A 23,142-nucleotide genomic window follows, 5' to 3' on the forward strand; every position below is an offset into this window, starting at 1 on the left:
ACGCACACATGCACAAATACACAAATGCAGAGAAGAATCAGTGAAATAGAACTACATTGGGTATATATTTTTTCCTTTCATAAAGGCATCATTAGCAATTGAGTAGTTGTTTGGGGAGAATAGTATTGTCATTTCATATTGTTTGCTAAAATAATTCCAAGTGATATAGGCAGTTGCAGGTAAAGTCATCAAAAATACAGATGTTTATCAACAAACTCGGAAAGTGCAGAAAGGTTTGTGAAGAATAATCACTAATTCCACCATCCAAACCAGAGCACATCTTCCATGTTGTCCTCCTAGTGTTTGTTTGTTTCTTAGCTTTATGTATGTTTACATTTTATGTGTGAAAGTTTTATGTAGAAGAAATACCCTTTTTCATATATGTGTGCGTGCATGTGGATTCACATAGTATATATGGGCATGTGCATGCGGAGCCCACAGGTCAACCTCAGGTGTCATTCTTAGAAGCTATTCACCTTATTATTTTGAGGCAGGACTTTTCATTGGCCTGGAACTCATGGGTTAGGCTAAGCTGGCCAGCAAGCCCTGGGATGCTTGTCTCTGCCTCCCTAATATGTAGATTACAAGTGTATACCACCACACCCATCTTTTTCATGTGGATCCTAGGGATCAAATTCAGGTCCTTGTGTTTTTGCAGTGAGGCCTTTACCAATTGAGCAATCTCTCCAGTCACAGGAGATGGGAATTTTTATACACTGTTGTAGGACTAGTAATTGAACACTACCAATTTAAACATTTTGTCCATCTCTATTAGAGTTGAAGGGCCAGAGAGAGGGCTCAGTGAGTAAAAGCACTTGCCACACGAACCTAAGAACCTGAATTCAGTCCCCAGAACCCATGGTGGAAGGAGAGAATTGACTTAAAGGAGGAGGGGGCAGGAGAGATGGCTCAGTGGTTAAGAGCACTGACTGCTTTTTCAGAGGACCCAGGTTTGATTCCCAGCACCCACATGACAGCTAACAACCATCCATAACTCCAGTTCCAGGAGAGTCTGACACCCTCTTTTGACCTCCACAGGCATTGCATGACATGGGTGTACTTACATACATGCAGGCAACACACTGATACACATAAAATAAAAATAATAAAGTATTTTTTAAAAGTTGCCTTCTGGTGCCATGACATATGCACACCTGTACTCACAAACATACATCATACACACATACACATACACAATAATAAATAAAATCTTAAATGCTTTAAATGATTAGACTCGAAGATTACACAGTTGAAGATGGAGCCTTCTATTCTCTCTACCCGACTCTTGCAGTGTTGAAGAGCACACCACGGCCCTGCATCTAAATCCTAAGTACTGATGAGTAGGAGAATGAAGAGTGGCCCATCATCCAGCTACCCTTTGCTGTCAGAACTCTTGCTCTTCCATATTTGGTATGAGTGATTTACAAAATGTCACTAGCAGAAAATGGCGAAGCCATGTCCCTGAACTCACCCACGGGAAGCTGGGTGAGGTTGCCCAGTACTGCGATCTAACTCAGCTGCTCTCTGCATGGTGGGACCAGCTCATGGTCATGTGCTTTAAGGTAATTTGCTGCACAGTGTTATCTGCTCCTCGTTGTTAAGAGAAATTGCACCAACGCAATTTTATTTTGAGATAGTGCCTCACTATGTAGTCCTGGATGGCCTACAAAAAATCTACGAAGGTGGGAAACCTTGGGAGAAAACCAAGTAAGTCTGAGTCCTCTAGAAAAGGCCATACACTGGAACTGGGGATATGGGCCCAGTGCTTGTTTAGCATGCAGGAAGCCCTGGTTCAATCCCTGATGCCACATAAATCAAGCATGGTGGCATATGCCTGTAATCCCAGCACTTGGGAGGTGGAGGCAGGAAGATCAGGAGTTCAGGGTCATCCTTGACTACATAGTTAGCATAGTTAGTTTGTGTGTGTGTGTGTATGCGTGCATGTGTGCATGCGTGCGTGTGTGTGTGCATGTAGAGGCCAGAGATCAAACTTGGGTGTCATTCCTCAGGCACTGCTCACCTTGATTTTTGAAATAGAATCTCTCATTGGCCTGGAGCTGGCCACCTACGCTAGGCTGGCTGGCCAGTGAGCCCTAGGGATCTACTGTTTCTGCCTCCCTAGCTCTGGGATTACAAATGTGCATCACCACACCTGTTTTTTAACATGAGTGCTGGGGATCATGTTTTCATGGCAAGCACTTTACTAACTCAGGTATCTCCCCAGCCCCAACACAGTGAGTTTGAAGCTATCTCATGGGCTACATGAGACTCTGTCTCAAAGAAACAAAACAAGCAAGCAATTTCTAGGGAGCTCATGAAGGAGAGGGGCCGCTCAGGGATTGCAGTAGGCACGCTTTCATCCTACTTCGGAGAACACCATCCAGCCAGTGTTCTGTAGCTGAGTCATCAGTGGTTGAACCACTTTAGAACTTTCTGTGATGATGGAAGTTTTGTAGTATATTATCCACTAATGTAGCCTCTAACCACAGGAGGAACTGAACTTCTTTCAATTACATTGACATTCAAACCTGCTGTGGGTTGGCTTGTATTCAGTAGTAGAGCACTTGTCTAGTATGTTTTGAGGCCCTGGGTTCATCCCCAGAGCCACAATAAGTAAAAAAAACCCAACAAATATGTAATTATATGTAGCCTCGTGTGACTAATAGATACTATATTGGAGAGTGTAACTTTATAGTAAGCAGAAATCCCTTTTTAAACAATTTTAAAGAATTGCGATGATATTTGTGGAAATTTAGTCCAGATTTTGGATGGGTTGGAGCATATTTTTCCTTGTTTCCTTAGTCTAATTCTAGACTAAGAAGTTGGGTGTGGTGGTCCATGCCTTTAATCCCAGTACCTGGGAGGTGGAGGCAGGTAGATCTCTGTGAGCTTGAGGCCAACTTGGTCTACATAGTAAGTTCCAGGCCATCCAGGATGACACAGTGAGACACTGTCTCAAAATAAATTCTTGCTCATTCATGCTTATTACTGCACTATTCATAATAGCAAACATATGGAACTAGTCTAGATGCCCATCAAAAGATGATTGGATAAAGAAAATGTGTCACATATACACAATGGAGTTTTATTCAGCTATAAATAAGAATAAAACATCATTTGGGGCTGGTGAATGGCCTAGTGGGTAAAGGCACTTGTTGCCAAGGCCTGATAATCTGAGTTTGGTCCTAGGGACTCACATAATGGAACGATTCCCTCAGACTGTCCTCTGACCTCCACATGTGTATGATGGTGTGAGTGGTCCATCCCCCACAAATAAATAAATTAATATAAAACAATTTTAATTAAAAACAAACAATTAATTTAAAAAGGGCCCAGCCTGGTGGTGCATGCCTTTAATTCTAGCACCCTGGAGGCAGAGGCAGGTGGATCTCTGTGAGTTCAAGGCCAGCATGGTCTGCATAGCAAGTTCCAGGCCAGCTAGGCTACAGAGTGAAACCCTGTCTCAAACAAACAAATTAATTAAATGAAAAATGAATGGACTACATTCTAATAGTAAGGGAATAGCAAAATGTTGAAAATAGCAGTAGCTAAAATAAATGAACTAGAACAGCACATGAAGAAGGCTAAAATCACACACACATAATGTGATGAAAATATGTACATATAGCAAGAAGGGCACACACTCTATAATATTATGCACATAAGGTTTTATTTGTTTGTTTTGGAGGCAGAGTCTCCCTAGTAACCCCAGTTACTAGGAACTTGCTATGTAGACCAGGCTGGCCTTGATCTCACAGAGATCCACCTGCTTCTGCCTCGTGAGTGCTGGAATTAAAGGTATATGTCACCTCATCCTGCCACATAAGGGTTTAAAACATACAAAATAGGGCCTGGAGAGATGGCTCAGCGGTTAAGAGCACTGACTGTTCTTGTAGAAGACCGTTCAAATCCCAGCACCTACATGGTAGCTAACAACCGTTTATAACTTCAGCTCCAGGGGATCTGATGCCCTCTTCTGTCTTCCTCAGACACTGTGTGACACAGGTACACTTATACACATGCAAGCATAACACTCATACACATAAAAATAAGTTAATTAAAATTTAAACAAAAACGTACAAAATAATACTATACTCATATAGAAAACATACCAAGACATGACTAGGCATGACCAATACTAGATGTCATATTTGAAAAAAAGAAGGCATTGGATTGTAGGGGTTATCTGATACCAAGTCTTTCTCTTCTGACTCTCCAAGATGAAGAGAATGGGTGGGGCTAGCCTAGAGAGAAAGCACCTGCTATCAAGCCTTCTCTGGTCTCCTCCTCACCGGCAGTATGAAGGGCTCCTCAGGGCTCCCAAGGCCCCAGCGTTGGCATCTGTCTTGCCCGTATCACTCTGGCCCAAAGATGCCTCAGCAGGCACTGTGTCTGTGATTTATGAATTGCTTTCCTCACATTTGAGCCAGTGCTCTGTAAACATCTGAGTGAAGGAATGAACTCAGGATTCTTTGGAGATTTAGAGCCGTCATCATCATTTATTTCCAATTTCTGCAATGTGCCCCTGCCTATCATAGAGAACTGGGGACACAAAGGTGAAAGTTGGTGACTGATGGTCCCTACAAGTGCCTTATATGGTGCATAGGCCAGGACATGGTCGGCACTGGGACAGAGAGACACACACACCAGAGACCAACCCAGCCTGGGGGCAGGGACCCAGGTTCAGTTCCCAGAACCCATATGGCAGCTAAAAACAGTCTGTGTAACTCCAGTTCCAGGGGATATGACACCCTCTTCTGGCCGGCATTGCACATATGGGTTTACTTACACACATGCAGACATAACACTCATACACATTAAAGTTAATTAATTGGGGTTGGAGAGGTGGCTCAGGGGTTAAGAGCATTTGTTCTTCTAGAGGACCTGGGTTCATCTCCCAGCACCCACACGGCAACTCTGTCATCCTCTTCCAGCCTTCTGGGGCACTATACATATACCAATAAACATACCAGCAATCAAAACACTTGTACAAAGAAAAATTTAAAAATTAATTAACCAATCAATTAACCAACTAAAAATCAATTAATTAATTAATTTTAAAAAGTATGCTAGGATAAATGTTTGAGAAGTTTTAGGATTTTCTGGAAAGAGGCAGGAGATTGTGTCTGGGGAGGGGATAGCAAGTAACAGACTTGGGGGTAGGACTGAGATAGTGAATTCTGGGAACTCTGAGGCAGAGGTTCAAGTACAAGTAGTTATTTAGGAGGTGATCCAGGGAAAGGAAGGAAGCTGATAGGGTGGTCCCTAAGCAGAGCGCCACTGGGGATCAGTGCTTTTAGGAATCTTGGGTTGGGGGCTGCATAGAAAATGCCTCTGAGATGTTCCCTCCAGGGCAAGAAAGTCAAGTGTTTGTCTACCTATGATGACTGGCCTTGATAGAGGCTGATCCTTGAACTTGTGTGCTGCAAAGGCCAGTGGAAGGTACAGGGCCAACACTAAGCTGGACTCTCACAGTGAGAAGCCGTAGAGGTTAAAGGGTGGGTGCTGAAGGGCATAGCTGGCTCCACAGCAGCTGCTTCAGGGTGAGGGGGTGCTGACTCTCCAGGTGGGTCTAGGAGAGAGTCCGCAGGAGAGTGGGAGGGTAGGTCTGGACCTGGGGGTATCCCAACTGCTCCCCAGCATCCTCCCTTCACCTTTGGCCTTTCTTGACTTGTCCATCCACTGTCCCCAGGTCCTCCAGGGTATGTAGAGCATCACCCTGATTTCCTTGGAGCCTGAGCTCCAACCTTTCACCTGCTCACTCTGATTAGCTCAGTGAATAGTTGGTCCCAGCACCCATCTCAAGATCGAGAGGACAGGAGACACAGATTGGGGACTTACCAGGTCTGTGTTGGTCCTCCAGCCTGGGCGAGGTAGTTTCTGTTGTCTTTGGGATGGGGTGGTGAAGGTGGGGAGAAGAGATGCCACGGCTGAGACCAAGGGTGGGCAGTCAGCAGAATGAGAGGAGAAACAGAGTGTGCGTGTCACCGAGGCCCGGCAAGTGGCTTTGGGGGGGAGGGAGAGGGCTGCAGAAGCTGGCCCAGGAGCCAGACCCCATCTCCAGGCCCCAGGAGAGGTCAGGAGCCCTCCCTCAAACTGTGTCTGGCAGTGAACTTGCTTCCTCTGCTTCCTCCCCCTCCCAGTCTGTCAGCCCTCTGCCTCAGAGCTTAGAGCAGCTGGCAGGAGCCCAGCACAATGTGCTGCTGGACAGGCTATGTCTGGCATTTCCAGTAACTACTGAGACTTGCCCTGGGTCTGTCATCCCCAGCCTTGGGGTGCTGCTCTTTCCAAACTCAGCCATGTTCCCAGTGTCCCCCACCGTCCTTCTCCAGGCCCAGGAGCCCCCAGTTGCTCCCATTTGGCCTGTTGCTCAGCAACAGTGCTCAGCCCTTGTCCTATCGGGAGCCTCCTCCTAGAAGTTGCCCCTTTCACAATCTCACCACATTCCAGCTGCTCATACAATTGTCAGTTCACCAATTTGTGACCCAGGAATTCCTGCCCTGGCAGCTCTTCAGCAGGCTCTGGATTCCTCCCCTGCCTCTAAGCAAGTGGATGGAAGACCCCCACGTTGTGTGCCCTCATGCTTCTCCTGCTACAGTTGCCAGGCTCTCTGGCAACATTAAAAAACAGGGTTTCTGGTAAAGGAGGTGTCAGGCCAGAGTGCTGCAGACCAAACTAACTATGGGATTTCACAGGCATTGCAGCATTCTGGGACTGGAGAGCCACTGAAGGCATAAACACAAAATCAACATTGGGAACAAGAAGCTGAGTTAAAACTGGGTGTGGTGGCACAATCCTGTAATCCCAGCACTTGGGAGGTAGAGGCATGAGGATCAGGAGTTCAAGATCATCCTCAGCGATATAGTGAATTCAAGGGCAGCCTGGGATTCCTTAGACTTTATCTAAATAAGTAAGTTTAGCCTGCATGGTTCAGAGTGAAGCTTAGTGTGGGAAAATGAGTAGAATACTAAGATTCAGTTAGATATTGTTGTTTTAATAAAACTTTAACTAGCTGAGCGTAGTTGTGCCCACCTTCAATTCCAAGCATGGGAGAGTCAAGTGGATCTCTGTAACTTTGAGGCCAACCTGGTCTACATAGAGAGTTTCAGTACAGTTGGAGCTACATAGTAAGAGCCTGTCTCAAAAACAAAACAAAACAAAACAAAAAACCCAAAAAACAAAAACAAAACAAAATAAATTTTAAGAAGTTTAACTTCATAATGAAGAAAGAAGTTGATGTTTTCATTCAATTCAGCTCTTTAGGTAAGAAATCCCTATTAGCAGATTGGAAACAACCTAAATTCTACCCACCAGGAAGTGATTAAATAAATCATGGCTGTTTGAGGAAGGAAGGCTTTTATGTATTGGTCTAGACAGACACTAGGTGTGGTAGTGTTGTACATCTGTAATCTCAGCGTTTGGGAAGTAGACAGATACAAGAGAATCAGGAGTTCGAGATCACTGGATGTACTCCTCTGACCTCCACACTTGAATGCATGGACATTTACCCCCACACACGTGTCCATACAGCATACAATGCACATGTTTGTGCACACACATACACACACATATATACATCTATGTAAAATATAAACAAAAGAAGTTATTATTGGGTGTGGTGGCATATGTCTGTAACCCTAGCACTCAGGAGGTAGAGGCAAAAGGCTCAAGAGTTCAAGGTCAACCTTAGCTACATATGACCCTGTGTAAAATAATAGTAGTAAGAAGAATTTTTTTGAGTTTTGGAGTGGTGGTATACACCTGTAATTCCAGCACTCAAGAGGCCAAGGCAGGAGGATTGCCTTGAGTTGGAGGCCAGCCTGTGGTGCATAGTGAGCTCCAGGTTAACCTGGACTATATACAGTGAGAGCCTGTCACAGGAAAAGACCCAAGTGACCCTTTGTTTTAAGAAGCCGTACCCAGACTTTCAGATGTGTCCTACTTTCTTCCTGAGAGTTTCTCTTTCTCTTACCCCTCATGCTTAAAATCTACATTTAGGGCTAGAGAGATGGAAAGCCTGGAGACTTGAGTTGAATTCCTAGAGCCCAACTAAAGATAGAAGGAGAGAACAGACTCCACAAAATTGTTCTCTGATCTCTACATGCACAGCCTGGCATGTTTGCCCCCCATCCACTAACAAATACAAAAAAAAAAAAATTATGGTTCAGATGTCGTTTAATGCTGGATGTAATTAAAAAGCATATGCCTTTTAATTCCAGGATTCAGGAGGCAGAGGCTGGCAGATCTTTGTGAGATTGAAGCCAGCCTGGTCTATATAGTGAGTTCCAGGTTAACTGGGGCTACAGGGAGACCCTGTGTCAAAAAGACAAAAAATCAAAATCTTTTAATAAATTTCAACTCTGCTTCATAACAAACAAACAAACAAACAAAACCCCAACAGGTTAGAGATGTAGCTCAGTTGGTAGAGTGTTTGCCTAGCATACATGAAGCTCTGGGTTCAGTCCTTAGCACCACATAAAACCAGGCTTAGTGATACACACCTACTACAATCCCAGCACTCAGGAGACATAGGCAAGAGGATCAGAAGTTCAAAGTCATCCTCTGATACAAAAACCAGTCTGGGATATATGAAACCCTGTCTCAAAAAGAAAAATAAGCAAACCAAAATGATAAATGAGAAGAAACTGTGTTTAATATGATTTAAGCATTATATAATGTATACATGTATCAAAATTTCACATGGTATTTCCATAATATGTATAATTTTTATGTTACAGAGAAAGAAGAGTAGTGCATATCAGATCTGCATCTGTCTCAGTCCAGTTTAGATCTTACCCTTTTTTCAAAAAAAGATTTGTTGGGGCTGGAGAGATAGCTCAGCAGTTAAGAGCAGTGGCTGCTCTTGCAGAGGACCCGGGTTCAATTCCCAGCACCCACATGGTGGCTATGAACCATCCTTAACTCCGGTTCCAGGGGAATCTGAAGCCCTCTTCTGACCTCTGTGGCATTGCACGACACGGGTGCACTCACATACGTGCAGGCAATACATTCATATGCATAAAATAAAAATAATAAATAAAATATAAAAAAAGATTTGTTTTAATTTTAATTTATGTGGTATATGTGTGTCTGTGTGCAGGTATGTACACATAAGGACAGTTTCTGAAAGAGGCCAGAAGAGGGGGTAGGATACCCTGAAGCTGGAGTTATAGGCAGTTGTAAGCCACCATGTGGGTGCTGGGAACTGAACTCAGGTCCTCTGCAAGAGCAGCAAATGCTCTTAACCACTGAACCACCTCTCCAGTCCCCAAACACGCCCCATTTGACCAATAAAGCTCTTTTAAATTGACTTCTGTGTCCTTTAAACACAATATTAGTAATATCAACAACTGCTTTTTTTGTATGACAAAACAACATATTTCCTGCCTCAAGCCTAGATTAGAAATAGGAAATAGCTTTGGTTTTTTGTTTGTTTGTTTGATTTGCAACTGGCCTGGAACTTGCTATGGAGATGGGAGTGGGGGAGTGTCAATCTCACAGAACTCACTTGCCTCTGCCTCCTAAGTTGGGAGCCACCATGCCAGCCCTTGTTTGTTTGTTTTTTAAAATTTTATTCTTTTTAATTTATGTGTATGCGTGTGTTTCCTGCATGTAGCACCGTGTTGTACAGTGCCCACAGAGGACAGAAGAGGCTGTTGGATCCCCTGGGACTGGAATTACAGAGAGTTGTTAGCTGTCTTGTGGGTGCTGGGATTCAAACCTGGGTCTTCTGCAAGAACAACCAGTGTTCTTAACCACTGAGCCATCTCTAGCCCCTCTTGTTTTATTTTTAAAACAGGGTCTTACTATGTAGTTCTTGCTGACTGGAACTCACTATACAGCCCAGGCTAGCCTTGAACTCACAGCCTCCCAAGTGCAGTGATTACAATAATGTGCCACCATGCCTACCTTGAAAATACTTGAAAGGAAGGAAGGAAGGAGGGAAGGAAGGAAAGAAGAAAGGGAGGGAGGGAGGGAAGGAAAGAAAGAAAAGAAAAATGTATCAGAAGATCATTCTGATATTTTTCATTCAAATTGAAGACTATAGTAGTGTTTTTTTCCTTCTTTGATCTTCATTTATATCTTTTATCTTGAAAAATCTTGGTTTCTTTTGACATTAACATTATTACTTGTATGTTGGGTCCTAGTCTGTACAATAGCTCCAAACTAGCAGCAGCAATTCAGGACATTATTCAGAATAGAGTTTACAAGTATTCCTTTCTTTCTTTCTGTGCAGCATCTGTGCATGCACGGAAGGAGGCCAAAGGAGGGAGTTGTGTTCTGTTCCATTGTGCCCTATTCCCTTGACACCGTGTCTCTCACTGTGCCTGAAGCTAGACTGGCAGAAACCAGAATGATTCTTCTTTCTCTTCCCCACAGAACTAGGGTTACAGATGCATGTGACCACATGTAGCTTTTTATATGGGTGCCGGAAATTCAAACTCATGTCCTCGAACTCGGGTGCTCATGTTTGCACAGAAAGCACTCTTACCACTGAGCCATCCTCCCTCCCTTCCTTCCTTCCTTAGTAATTTTGCCTTTAGACTATGTCCCTCTTAGAAAATGATTAACTCCAGGAAAAATAAAGAGTTCTACAAGAAAGAATGTGGTCATCGGATGCTGTAAGATGTTTCTGGGAACAGCACCTTCAACGTCATTAAACTGAGAGCCCTGAACAGTCAACCGAAAGCCACACAGAGTGGGCAGGGCAGAGGAAGGGGCCCTGCAGGCTAAGGCTGGTGGGAAAGGCAAGGTAGGTACCCACAGTAGACTGTGCTGAGTTGTCCTCCTCAGGGACACTGTGCAGCTGCTCTAATTTCCCTGGCAGTCCAAGACAGAGGCCTATTTCCTAATCTATTTAATAATGGACAAATAATCTGGCATCTGCTCAGATCAGTACATGGTCTTGGAACAAATGGACCCAATTAAGAAGCCATCATAGGGGAATTCAGGGGAAGAGGAAAAGGCCATTGATCGAATCAATGACCAGTTGCCCTGGGACTGGTTTGTGACTGACAGGGACAGTCCTCATCCTCACTCTGCCCAGGCCCCTCTGAAACCTAGGGTCTTCATGCCATCTGGGCTCTATCCACCCCTCCTCCACCCCTATCAGTTGACAAATTGTGAGGGCTCTTCAAGATCCTGGCTCCACATCTGTAATCCCAGCATTTGAGAGGTGGAGGTAGGAAGATCAGACGATCAATGTCATCCTCAGCTACATAACTAGTGAAAGGCTAGTATGGGCTACAGGAGACCCTGTCTCAAAAAACAACCAAACAAAAAGGTCTTAGGCTGAGGATGTAGCTCAGTGGGTAGAATGCTCGCCTAGCATACATGAAGCCCTGGGCTCAATTCCCAGCACAGAATGAAACCAGGTATGAGGTACATGCATGTAACCCCAGTACCGGGAGGTAGATCATGACTATTCCTTATTACTGCTCCTTTATTTTGATGGTTTCTTTTTTTTTTTTTTTCCCGTCTTTTTGAGACAGGGTCTCCCTGTAGCCCCAGCTGGCCTGGAACTCACTATGTAGACCAGGCTGGCCTTGAACTCACAAAGATCCACACCTGCCTCTGCCTCCCAAGTGCTGGGATTAAAGGCATGCGCCGCCACACCTGGAGCACCCTTTTTGTTTTTTTTTTTAAAGACAGGGTCTCATGTAACCCAGGCTAACCCCAAACTCTGTTTTGTAGCCAAGAATGACTTTTTTCTGCCTTCACCTCCTGAATGCTGGGACTGGAAATGTGCACTCCCATATATAGTTTTTTACTAGCTCTGTAAGGAAAGAGGATTAAGTGAGGTAGGAAGACCCACCTCGAATGTGGGTGGAGCCATCCCACGACTGGGGTTTCAAACTGGATGGAAAGGAGGAAGGGAGCTGAGCAGCAGCATTCCTCTCTGCTTCCTGCACAACGTCGTCACTTGCTTCATGCATGGGCGCCATGCCTTTCCTCCATGCCTTTCTACCACAGTGAGCCATATCCCCCTTAAACTGTGAGTCAAAGCCCCCTTTTCCCTAAATTGCCTTTGCTAGGCATTTCATCACAGCACCAAAGAAAATAACCTATACGTCCACTGTATCCCATTCATTCCTTATTGTAAACTGTATTCACTCATTCATTTAGCAAACAATTGCACATCACACGTAAGAAACATTAATACTAATCTTTTCTTTCAAACCCTGATAAACCTTTGGTTTATGACAAGGAATTCTAACCTTTTAATCTCCTATACACCCCAAAAGGTCCTGGTGCATTCCCTGGGACAATGGAGCCCTTCCTCCCCTTTGGTCAATCCTCATCCCCCTTCCTTTGTGCAGATTTTTAAAAAAGTAGCCAGCTGTGAAAGACTATGAGGTCAGACCCCAGCCAATGGGGAGTGGGGGACAGTATTCTTGGTTAGGGTTAAAAAGCAATCAAACTTCAGGTCAGGTGTGCTTGCCAGATCGGAATAACCACACAACAAACGCTGTAAGAGTAAAACCTGCCTCATTGAGTTACTTTTGCTTTGTCTGCATGTTGTGTGTTATTTGTGGGGTTCTTGGACCTCAGATTTTATTTCTAATACACCTACAAGCCAGGCACTATTCTGGGCACAGAGGACAAGGGAGTTACCTCTGAGAACTTCATTCTAGCAGGAGACAGATGGTGAACATAAAATATGGAGTGAGTCTGTTTGCCTTTTTAAAAAAAAAATTTTATTTATTATTTTTATTTTATGTGTATGTGTGTATTGCCTGTATGTAGGTAAGTGCACCCCTGTCGTGCAATGCCTGTGGAGGTCAGAAGAAGCTGTCGAATCCCCTGGGACTAGAGTTACCGACAGTTGTTAGCTGCCATGTGGGTGCTGGGATTCAAACCCAGGTCTTTTGCAAGAACAACCAGTGTTCTTAACTGCTGAGCCATCTTCTCTAGCCCCTGGCTTTGCCTTTGTTATAAGATGATCAAAGTCACCTGATTAGTGACATACATGAATGCCACTGACTCAGAGAAATGGCATGGATGAAAGAACTAGGGTTCACACTCAAGGCTGTCAGGCAGAACTTGAGGGCTTTCCTAGATGTCAAATGAGAACATCAAATGAGAACATCTGGCTTTGGGTCTTAGAAGCCTGGGATGAGCGATGAGCACTGGAGGGAAGAAGGCAGGACCTGGAGCTCTGGGTGATACTTCCCTCTCACCTTTGAGCTCCTTGCTCCTCCCCACAGACCAATACTTCAGCCTCCCCTTCTACCTCAGTCAGACACATTTTGCTGGTGGCAATCAAATTACAGGACAAAGGCTAACTTCTGCTTAGACAGCATCACAGGCTGTCAGGACAGCTGTGCTAGTCACACATACCAGAGGATGGAGTGTAGCTTTGGGGGTCGTGCTGTGAGAAGACAACACCTTTATGGATGTGCAGAGAGGGCAGGGGTCTCTCGAAGGGGACAGAGACAAGATGCCCGGTCTGCAGCAGGGTCCTGGTTATACACTTCCATGGCTGTGAACTGAGGGGAAGATAGGTTGTATCCCTAAGCCTGAGTTCTGAATAGGTATCTCCCAGTGGCAAGAGTACCCAGGACAGGACAGAACAACCTCCATCCCTGACTTGGAGGAGCACAGGAGACAGACATCATGGCAGGGCCAGCCACTGGTTGGCAAGTCACAGTAAACATACTGCGTTCTCTGTCTCTATCCTTCGTCCTTTCTCACTCTTAACTCTTATCCAACAGCAGCCTGACTGCCAACCTAGTCATTTATCCATCCACAGGCCTTCCAAAGTAGAGGATCTCAACTACTGGCACCGTAGGGAGATTTGTCCACCAGAGGACAGCATTGCAGCATCAAAAAAACCCTGGGCCTTCCATTGACTAAGGACAGCCACCAAGGAGCACACAGCCAGCTCTAAGCTCTACCAAAAGGGCAGACACCAAGTTTTGGACTGCCCCCATCTGCATCCCTTTGTTGCCAGGAGTTCCAGGGACAGGAAGTGCACAAAGGAGGACTGTGTGGCCTGAGGAAGGAAAAGGAAAAGGAGAGATGGCAGCTAGATCCTGTCCACACATCCATCTCTTCCTGTCCCCCTCCCCCTATGCCTCAAGCCTATCCTCTGTCTTTTCCTGCTTTTATTATTATTACATTTGTTTGTTTGTTTATTGTGGAAGTCAGAGGACAACTTTCAAGAGCCGATTCTCTCCTTCCACCATATAGGTCCCCAGGATGAAACTCCGAGCTGTCAGCCTTTGACAGCAGGTGCCCTTACTCACCAGCACCTGCCTTATTTTTTCGTTAGTTTGAGACAGGCAGAGTCTCATGTATCCCAAGCTGGGCTCTAACTCACTATGCAGCCAAGGATGACTTTGAACTTCTGATCCTCCTGGCTCTACCTCCCGAGTGTTAGGCTGAAAAGGTTTGCGCCATCATACCTAGTTTATGGGGAGCTAGGGATTGAACCCAGGCTTTGTGCATGCTAGGCAAGCACTCTGTCAACTGAGCTGTATCTTCAGAGCCATCTCTAGGTTTTAGTTTGGCCTTCTGGCAGCCCTCAAGTTTCAAGGTCTGGCTCTGACCTCCCCCACACAGGCTAGTTGTCTACCTATGCCCTTCTGTCTCCATCTATCTGCTTTTCCCCTCTCTCATCACTATCCCCTCCAACACCAATATCATCATTCAGCACACAAACACAGAAGCATACATTCATTCAGATAGCACACACTGTATACCGACCCATACGGGTTTTTCTTTTGTTCATAAAGACTGGTCTAGCACTTTAATCCCATAGTAAGGGGCCACTTTTGAAGCCATCACTTCTCATTCATTGGGACTTGGATTCCAGGGCATATGTCTATGGACAGGAAGGACAAAATGCTGCACTTTCTGAATAAGCTTAAAGGGCTTATTGTAGCTCAATCGGTGAGTGCTTGCCTAGCATGCAAGAAGCTCTGGGTTCCATCTCCAGCACCTCATAAACTGGATGTAGTGGTACAGTCCTGAATTCTCAGCATTTGAGAGACGAAGGTAGGAATAGTAGGGGTCAAGGTTATATAGTAAGTCTGAGACCAGCTTGAATTACATGAAGCCTTTTTGAAAGAAAGAAAGAAAGAAAGAAAGAAAGAAAGAAAGAAAGAAAGCAAGTTCAGAGCAATCTGTGTTATTAGGAAGGAAGGAAGGAAGAAAGAAGGAAAGAAAGGAAGGAAGGAAGGGAAGGAAGGAAGAAAGAAAGAAGGAAGGAAGGAAGGAAGGAAAGGAAGGAAGGAAGGAAGGAAGAAAGAAGGAAAGAAAGAAAGGAAGGAAGGAAGGGAAGGAAGGAAGAAAGAAAGAAGGAAAGAAAGAAAGAAAGAAAAAGGAAGGAAGGAAGGAAGAAAGAAAGAAAGAAAGAAAGAAAGAAAGAAAGAAAGAAAGAAAGGTACCTAGGCCAGGCGTGGTGGCACATACTTTTAATCATAGCACTCGGAAAGCAGAGCCCAAGGCTAGTCTGGTCTACATAGCCAGTTCCAGGCCAGCCAGAGGTACATAGTGAGACCCTGCCTAAAAAGAAGCCTAAAAACAAGGCCTGAAAACAAGGGTTAGATACCTTGGAGTTTCTTAGGACAATTGTCTATAGCCCTCCACCCTGACTTCATTTCCATACTGGTCGCAGGGGTCCATACACTGAGTGCAGCTTTGCAGTCTCAAGGTCTCAAACTGGTGTGAGGGATGGAGTAGGGAGGAGATGGACACTTTCTCACTCCAGGAATATTCCTTAGGGAGATTACTGATATCTGTTAGAGTTGCAGAAGGAAAGTTATGCTTCTATTAAATGGAGCAACTTGTAGGTAGTGTAATGAAGAAAAAGAGACAGGTCTCCTTATAGCCCCAGCTGGCCTGGACCTCACTGTGTAGACCAGGCTGGCCTCAAACTTACAGAGATTCACCTGCCTCTGCCTCCAAAGATCTGTAAGTAGAGGCATGCCCCACTATACCCAGCAAGAGACTTCCTTATTTTAAAATTTTTTATTTATTTATTATTTTTATTTTATGTGTATGCATGTATTACCTGCATGTGTGTAAGTGCACTAGTGTCCTACAATGCCCATGGAGGCCAGAAGAGGGCGTTGGAGTCATTGGGAACTGGAGTTACAGATGGTTGTTAGTCCCCCATGTGAGTGCTGGGAATCAAACTCTGGTCCTCTGAAAGAGCAGCAAGTACTCTCGATGCTTGGTGTCCACACTCAGTGCTTGGACTCACTATGTAGACCAGGCTGGCCTTGAACTCACAGAAATCCGCCTGCCACTGCCTCCCAAGTGCTGGGATTAAAGGCGTGTGCCACCTCACCTAGCTTGAGACTTCCTTTTTTAAAGATTGATTTTTATTTTGGAGGGCTGGAGAGATGGCTTGGTGGGTAAGAACACAAACTGCTCTTGCAGAGGACCCATATTCAGTTCCCAGCACCCACATGGCAGTTAACAACCACCTGTAGCTCTAGATCCAGGGGAACTTCTGGCCTCTGAGGGCACCACACACATGTGGTACACTAACATACATGCAAGCAAAACATTTATACACATAAAGTAAAAACTTTTTAAAATGTAAAAGAAATATTTTTTTAGTTTGTTCTTATTTTTAAACTGTATCTATGTGTGGATCTGTGTACATGAGTGCAGGTGCCCAAAGAGGCCAGAAGAGCGTGTCAGATCCCCCTGGAGCTGAATTATAGGTGGTTGTGAGCCACTGGACATGGACACTGGGAACGGAACTCAGGTCCTCCCCTCAGCAAGAGTAGTATAAACTCGCCGGGCATGGGGCGCATGCCTTTGATCCCAGCACTCGGGAGGTAGAGGCAGGCAGATCTCTGTGAGTTCAAGGTCAGCCTGGTCTACATAGTGAGTTCCAGGACAGCTGGGGCTACAGGGAGACCCTGTCTCAAAAAGAGGAAAAAAAAAAAAAAAAAAGAATAGTATAAACTCTTCATTTTTTTTAGTTTTATTTTTTTGTTATTGTTGTTTTTTTAAATGTATAGCCCAAGCTGGCCTCGAACTCCAGATCCTCCTGCCTCTGCCTCTTCAGCATACCCTACCAGCGTATGCCATCACTGCTGGCAAGAGTCATATAAACTCTTAACTGCTGAGCCATCATCCCTCCAGTCCCAAAGATAACACTCTTCTGATGTAGAGATATTTTCAAACAACAATGTTAAAATAGCAATGAACCATGCTTAAGGGCTGACCTTTGCATATGGACTTGCTCCTTTCCCAGATATTTTTCTGGGAATTTCACAAACAAGACTATAAAATTTGTTTACAGTAAAAACATCTTAAGTTAACCCTATAACCCTTGTGACCTAGGTTTTTTCCTTATCAGCTGTAATCCTAGCTAATATATAGCAGGAACCACTGATGGTCTCTTATTTATTTCTTAGCAACCCTTTGAGATATAAATTTAGAATCCACAAAAACTGTAAATAGGGCCGGGCATGGTGGCACATGCCTTTAATTTCAGCACTTGGGAAGCAGAGGCAGGTGGATCTCTATGAGTTCAAGGCCAGCCTGGTCGTCATAGTGAGTTCCAGGACAGCTGGGGCTACAGGGAGACCCTGTCTCAAAAAGCCAAAAAAAAAAAAAGAACAAAAAAAAAACTGTAAATATAGTTAACTACTTAAATTTTCTTTTGAAATAGGGCCTCACGTAGCCCAAGCTGGCCTCAAGTTCTCTATGCAGGCAAGGATGACATTGGATTTCTGATCCTCTTGCCTATGTCTCCTGAGTGCTGGGATTACAGGTGTGCACCACCATGCCTGGTTTCATGCAGTGCTAGAGATCAAATCCAGGCTTTGGCATGCTAAACAAGTACTCTACCAACTGAACTACATCCCCAACCTCTGTGTGTGAGAGAGTGTGTGTGTGTGTGTGTGTTTGTGTGTGTGTGACAACTTACAGAAGTCAATTCTGTCTTTCCACAGTGTGACTTCTGGAGATTGAACTCAGGTCATCAGGCCTGTTGGCAGGTGCCTTTAACCACTGAACCATCTTGCTGGCAAGGCCTTTCTTTCTTTGAGCTCATGCTCAAATATGTATTAAACTCTTCTAATAAAACTCAACCAGCCACCACACCATCTTCCTTGTTAATTTTTTAAAATTACATTTTATATTTATTTTGTGCAGGTGTGTGTGTGTGTGTGTGTGTGTGTGTGTGTGTGTGTGTGCATTTGCACACATGGCACACATAGCACACATGTGGAGATCAGGGGACAACCCACAAGTTGGTTCTTTCTTTCCATCATGTGGGTCCCAGGAATCCACCTCAAATCAGGCTTGGCTGCAGGTGCCTTTCTTTACCTGCTGAGCTGTCTTGATGGCTCTGAAATTATCTTTTTTAAAAAATTTTATTTTATTTTTTATTGTATGTGTATGCATGTATCGCCTACATGTAGGTAAATGCACCCATGTCGTGCAATGCCCGCAGAGGTCAGAAGAAGCTGTTGGATCCCCCGGGACTGGAGTTACAGAGAGTTGTTAGCTGCCATGTAGGTGCTGGGATTCGAACCCAGGTCTTCTGCAAGAACATCCAGTGTTCTTAATTGCTGAGCCATCTCTCTAGCCCCGAAATTATCTTTTAATTAATTTATTTTTATGTGTATGAGTGTATTGCCTGCATGTATGTAAGTGCACCGAAGCCTATGAAGGCCAGAAGAGGACAACGATTCCCTGGAACTGGAGTTATGGATGGTTGTTGGCCGTTGTATGGGTGCTGTGTCCTTTGCAAGAGCAACCAGTGCTCTTAACCAGTGAGCCATCTTTTCAGACCCTGCCCCTGAAATTCTTTTCTGCAATGAAGTCAGGAATCCTGGCTTCACCTGAATATAAGTCAGCAAAGAACTCAGGCAGCATTTAAATAGGCCCATGGTCCCACTGCTGTTGACAGTTCCTTCCCTCCCCCACTTGCCTTGCAACCAGAGAAGAGAGGGGAGAGGAAGAATGATGGGGGGGTACCCCACACCAGGAGGAGGACTGAGAGTTAAATCAAGTAGAGACTGAAATCTCAAACTCTACCAAACTTTATCTGTTACCCAAAATGACTCAGAGTATTAGAGTTTGCCAGCAGTGCAATCTGTGGACCGGAAAGGGAAATCACTCATCATCCGGTAGCCAGTCTGGATGGAAAGAAAGCAAAGAAGTTCACTGAGTCTTCACTGTTCAGTAACCCAGGAGAGACATTCTAGCTCTATCCACCAGATGAAGAAACTGAGTCTGCAGCCCCCAGGGTGTGATGGTGGCCTGGGTTCGAGCCTGCACTACTCCTGTGGCCCCATATCCCCCAGCCTCTTCCTTTCCCTAGGTTCTTCCCTGAACTCTGAACACAGCACAGCTAAAGCTACTGTCTTCTTTGAGGGCACTGTAACAAAATGCTCTAGGCATGGTGGCTTATCCACAGTGAACAGTGATCTCTCAACAGTCTGGAGGCTGGAGGTCTGAGGTCACATGACTGGGTTCTGGTGAAGGTTTTTTTTCTGGTTGCAGAATACCCACTTCCACTGTACCCTCACCTTGTGAAGGAGATGAGAGCACTCTCTGGGGTCTCTTAAAAAAATGTTTTAAGCTGGGCATGGTGGCGCATGCCTTACATCCCAGCACTCAGAAGGCAGAGGCAGGTGGATCTTTGTGAGATAGAGGCCAGCTTGGTCTACATTTTAAGTTCCAGGACAGCTGGGGCTAGAAGGAAACACTGTCTCAAAAAAAGAGTGGGGGGTGTTGGAAAGATGGTTCAGCAGTGAAGAGGACTGGCTGCTCTTGCAGAGGACCCAGGTTTGGTTCCCAGCTCTCACAAGGTGGCTAACAACCATCCTTAACTCCAGGGGATCTGATGCCCTCTTCTGATCTCTGGCATTGCACAACACAGGTGTACTTACATCCACACAGGCAATGCACTCATACACATAAAATAAAATAATGAACAAAATATTAAAACGATAAAAATAAATTGTTTTAATTACATTTATTATTTGTGTGTGTGTGTGTGTGTGTGTGTGTGTGTGTGTGTGTTAATTCCAGGGTGCACACGTGGGGGTCAAGAGGACAACTCACTGAAATTGTTCTTTCTTTCCACCACGTGGGTCCTGGTGATCAAACTCAGTCAAATTTGGAAGCAGGTGCCCTTTACCAACTGAGCTCTGGCAGAGCCCTTTTCTTAATGGCACTACTATAGTTTTACATTTAGAGCATTCCTCCAAAGCCCATGTATTAGGGTTTGGTGTCCAGCCTGGCAGGTTGGGAGGTGGTAGAACTTTGGGAGGTCTAGTGGGAGGTCTTAGGTCACTGGGGGAAGCCTTTGAAGGGGATAGTGAGACTCTGACCCCTTCCCCTTCCTCTCTCTCATTTCTCCAGCAGGAAGTGAATGGATTTGCTGTGCTGCATGCTCCCTTTGTGATGTGCCAGCACAGCCTGGAAGCACAGGGTAAACCAATCCTGGACTGAAAACTCCATAGCTGTGACTCAAAAGAAATTTTTCCTACTTGGACTTAATGGTGTATACCTGTAATCCCAACACTCAGGAAGTGGAGACAGGAGAATCATGCAGCCTGGGCTACATGGGATGGTATCTCAAAAAAAAAAAAAAAAACAGAACCAAAAAACAAACATGCAACCCCACCAATCCCAAGAAATCTTTTTCCTTTTTTAAAAAATATTTTATTGTATGTGTATGAGTGTATTGCCTGCATGTACATGAGTGCACCTGTGTCCTGCATTGCCCGCAGAGGTCAGAAGAGGGCTTCATATTCCCCTGGAACTGGAGTTAAGGACGGTTCATAGCCATGTGGGTGCTGGGAATCAAACCCGGCTCCTCTGCAAGAACAGTTGGTGCTCTTAACTGCTGAGCCACCTCTCCAGCCCCGAAACCTTTCTCCTTATAAATCCATTACTTTAAGTATTTTGTTACAGTCACAGGAAGCTTGCTGATACAGTCACTAATTCCATTCCATTCCTGGCTGGTCTCAAATGAACTGTCTATGCTGTTAGAATTTTAATACAAGAATTTTGGGAAGACCTATTTAGTTCCTAATAGTTATATCTGGTAAAAAAAAAAAAAAAAAAGAGAGAGAGAGAGAGACTGCATAGAGGAGAACAGGCTTTAGATTCAGGCCTTTCCTCAGTGCTCAAAAGTCAGAACTAGAAATTCAGCCCTACTACCTCCATCTTCTCCATTGGGCTTCTAGGATACCCATCAAGGGCTTTTGAAGGCAAAACTCTCAATTCAGGGGGCACAGGCTAGAGCTAATGAGGATGGATTAATGGGTTAGGAGGAGCAGCCAGTGAGCCCTGGGCTCATGTCTAGACTCCGACATGACCTCGAACATGTGTAGATTCTACCCTGGCTGCTGTGTGGCCTTGGATAGGACACAGCCCTCTCTGGGCCTCCATTTCCATGAAATAACCAAACAAGGAAGGGTGTCTGTGCTGCTCTGTAGCTGTCAGGAGCCAACAGCCCCAGAAAATGAAGTCAGTGGGAAGGTGAGAAGCAGGGCAGGGAGGCCCTGAGGGTGGGCACAGGGGATATTTTGGGATAGGCAGATTCCCCACGTCACTGCTGGACAATGGTCCAGAGTGGTCATTGTGCTTAGAGTGGAAAGTCCTTTTTTGACTCCCTCTCTGACAATAGTCCAACTTGGTGGGTGGAGACCCTGGGGACAGGGTTTGGCTTGATGAGTGACTGGCCTATTGTTCCTGCCTGGGACACAGCCACTAAGCTAAAGCAGAAACCAGGGCAAGCCAAGAAAATACCTTCTGAACAAAGACTGGCTGGGCAGAGCCATGAGTCAAGTATGGGGAAACTGAGGCCCAGAGAGTGGAAGCAGCTCACTCAAGTCACATGGCATGGGGCACAGGAAGACAGGTTTTGACCCTCTACTGCCCTTTTTTTAGAAAAAAATTTTTTGATTTCATTTTATGTGTATGAGTGCATTGCCTGCATGTATGTAAGTACACTTGTGTCATGCAAATCCTGAGGAGACCAGAAGAGGGCATTGGATCCCCTAGAACTGGAGTTAAGGATAGTTGTTAGCCACCATGTGGGTGCTGGGAGTTGAACCCAGGTCCTCTGGAAGAGTAGTCAGCTCATCGCTGAACCATCTCTCCAGCCCTTCCATTCTCCTTTCTTTCTCCTCAGCACAGTGCACTTATAGCCTAGTCAGCCTGCTAAACTGCCCCTGAATCCATGAGAGGCAGGGGCATCCAGCATTTCACTGTGTAGTGGCAGTAGAGACCTTTCACCTTTTGGTTGCTTGATGCCAGGGAGACCCACAGTCATCCATGCCCTCAGAACTAACATCCTAGTGGGCTTGGCAATCCTCAGTGAGCAGCTGCTAGTTGTGTCTTATAGGTGTGGCAGCCAATGTCATGACTGAAGGAAGAACTACAGTGCAGCAAGGACTCTAGGCTCAGGAGGTCAGCCCAGACAGGCAGGAGGGTGGTCTCAGGTCACACATCAAAACTTAGCAATTTGTTACCTGCAGTGGCCCAGCTCTGGGCCAATTATCCCATCATGGGTCTCAGAGGTCTTGGTTGAATGGAAGTGTGGCCACAGACCACCATGGTGGGCACCAGTAGTCAGGGAAAACAACCATGCCTGCTCCATCTCTAGACTAGAAGAGCATGCTCCCTCTCTTGTCCCCCCACCTCACTCTCTGTTGTCCTCCAGGCAAGGGCCTGGAAACACACACAGGCCTGTGCTACTCAAAAACAGACAGGGTAGCGCTGAGCCCCCACCTTGTCCAAAACAGACCTGCATCTCTCCTTCCACATTCTGGGGGGGGGCGGGGAGACTTGGGCCTCAGGGCACGCCCACTATTCTATGTTTTGACAGCTCTGGGAGTGCTGGGCCTCTCACCTCTGTAGCCCCCCAGCAGTATGAGTGGAGTGTTTGCTGCATGTGAGACACAGCACTAAGCACTTTGAGTATACATGTACTTGAGCACCCAGGTCAGCCCTCAAGGCCCTATGTGAGAGGCTACATCTCGCTGAGATGAGAAAAGTAAGGCTCTGGGATATGGCGCAATGTGCCCCAGGGGCTGTGTAAAGAGTAGAAGTGACTTTCAAACTAGATATGTACTCTGACCCCATCCCCACTACACTGACTGAATCTCAGGAAAGTGTGTTTACAGAGCCTCCTGCCCTGTAGGAGTATGG

The 23,142-nt window shown here is 45.4% G+C and overlaps 1 protein-coding gene across 1 annotated transcript in view; it reads right to left on the minus strand.

Annotated features, from left to right (window-relative positions):
* The window catches only part of P2ry6 (pyrimidinergic receptor P2Y6), a 73,300-nt gene extending 67,394 nt beyond the window's left edge, over positions 1 to 5,906 (minus strand). The window contains exon 1 of the mRNA XM_017803065.2: positions 5,842 to 5,906. The gene's annotated coding sequence lies outside the window, so the exon portion shown is untranslated. The remainder of the gene's footprint in view (positions 1 to 5,841) is intronic.
* Positions 5,907 to 23,142: the final 17,236 nt, after the last annotated feature.

Source organism: Nannospalax galili, unplaced genomic scaffold (genome assembly GCF_000622305.1).
Source record: "Nannospalax galili isolate Female #2095 unplaced genomic scaffold, S.galili_v1.0 scaffold686, whole genome shotgun sequence".
Lineage (NCBI taxonomy): Eukaryota > Metazoa > Chordata > Mammalia > Rodentia > Spalacidae > Nannospalax > Nannospalax galili.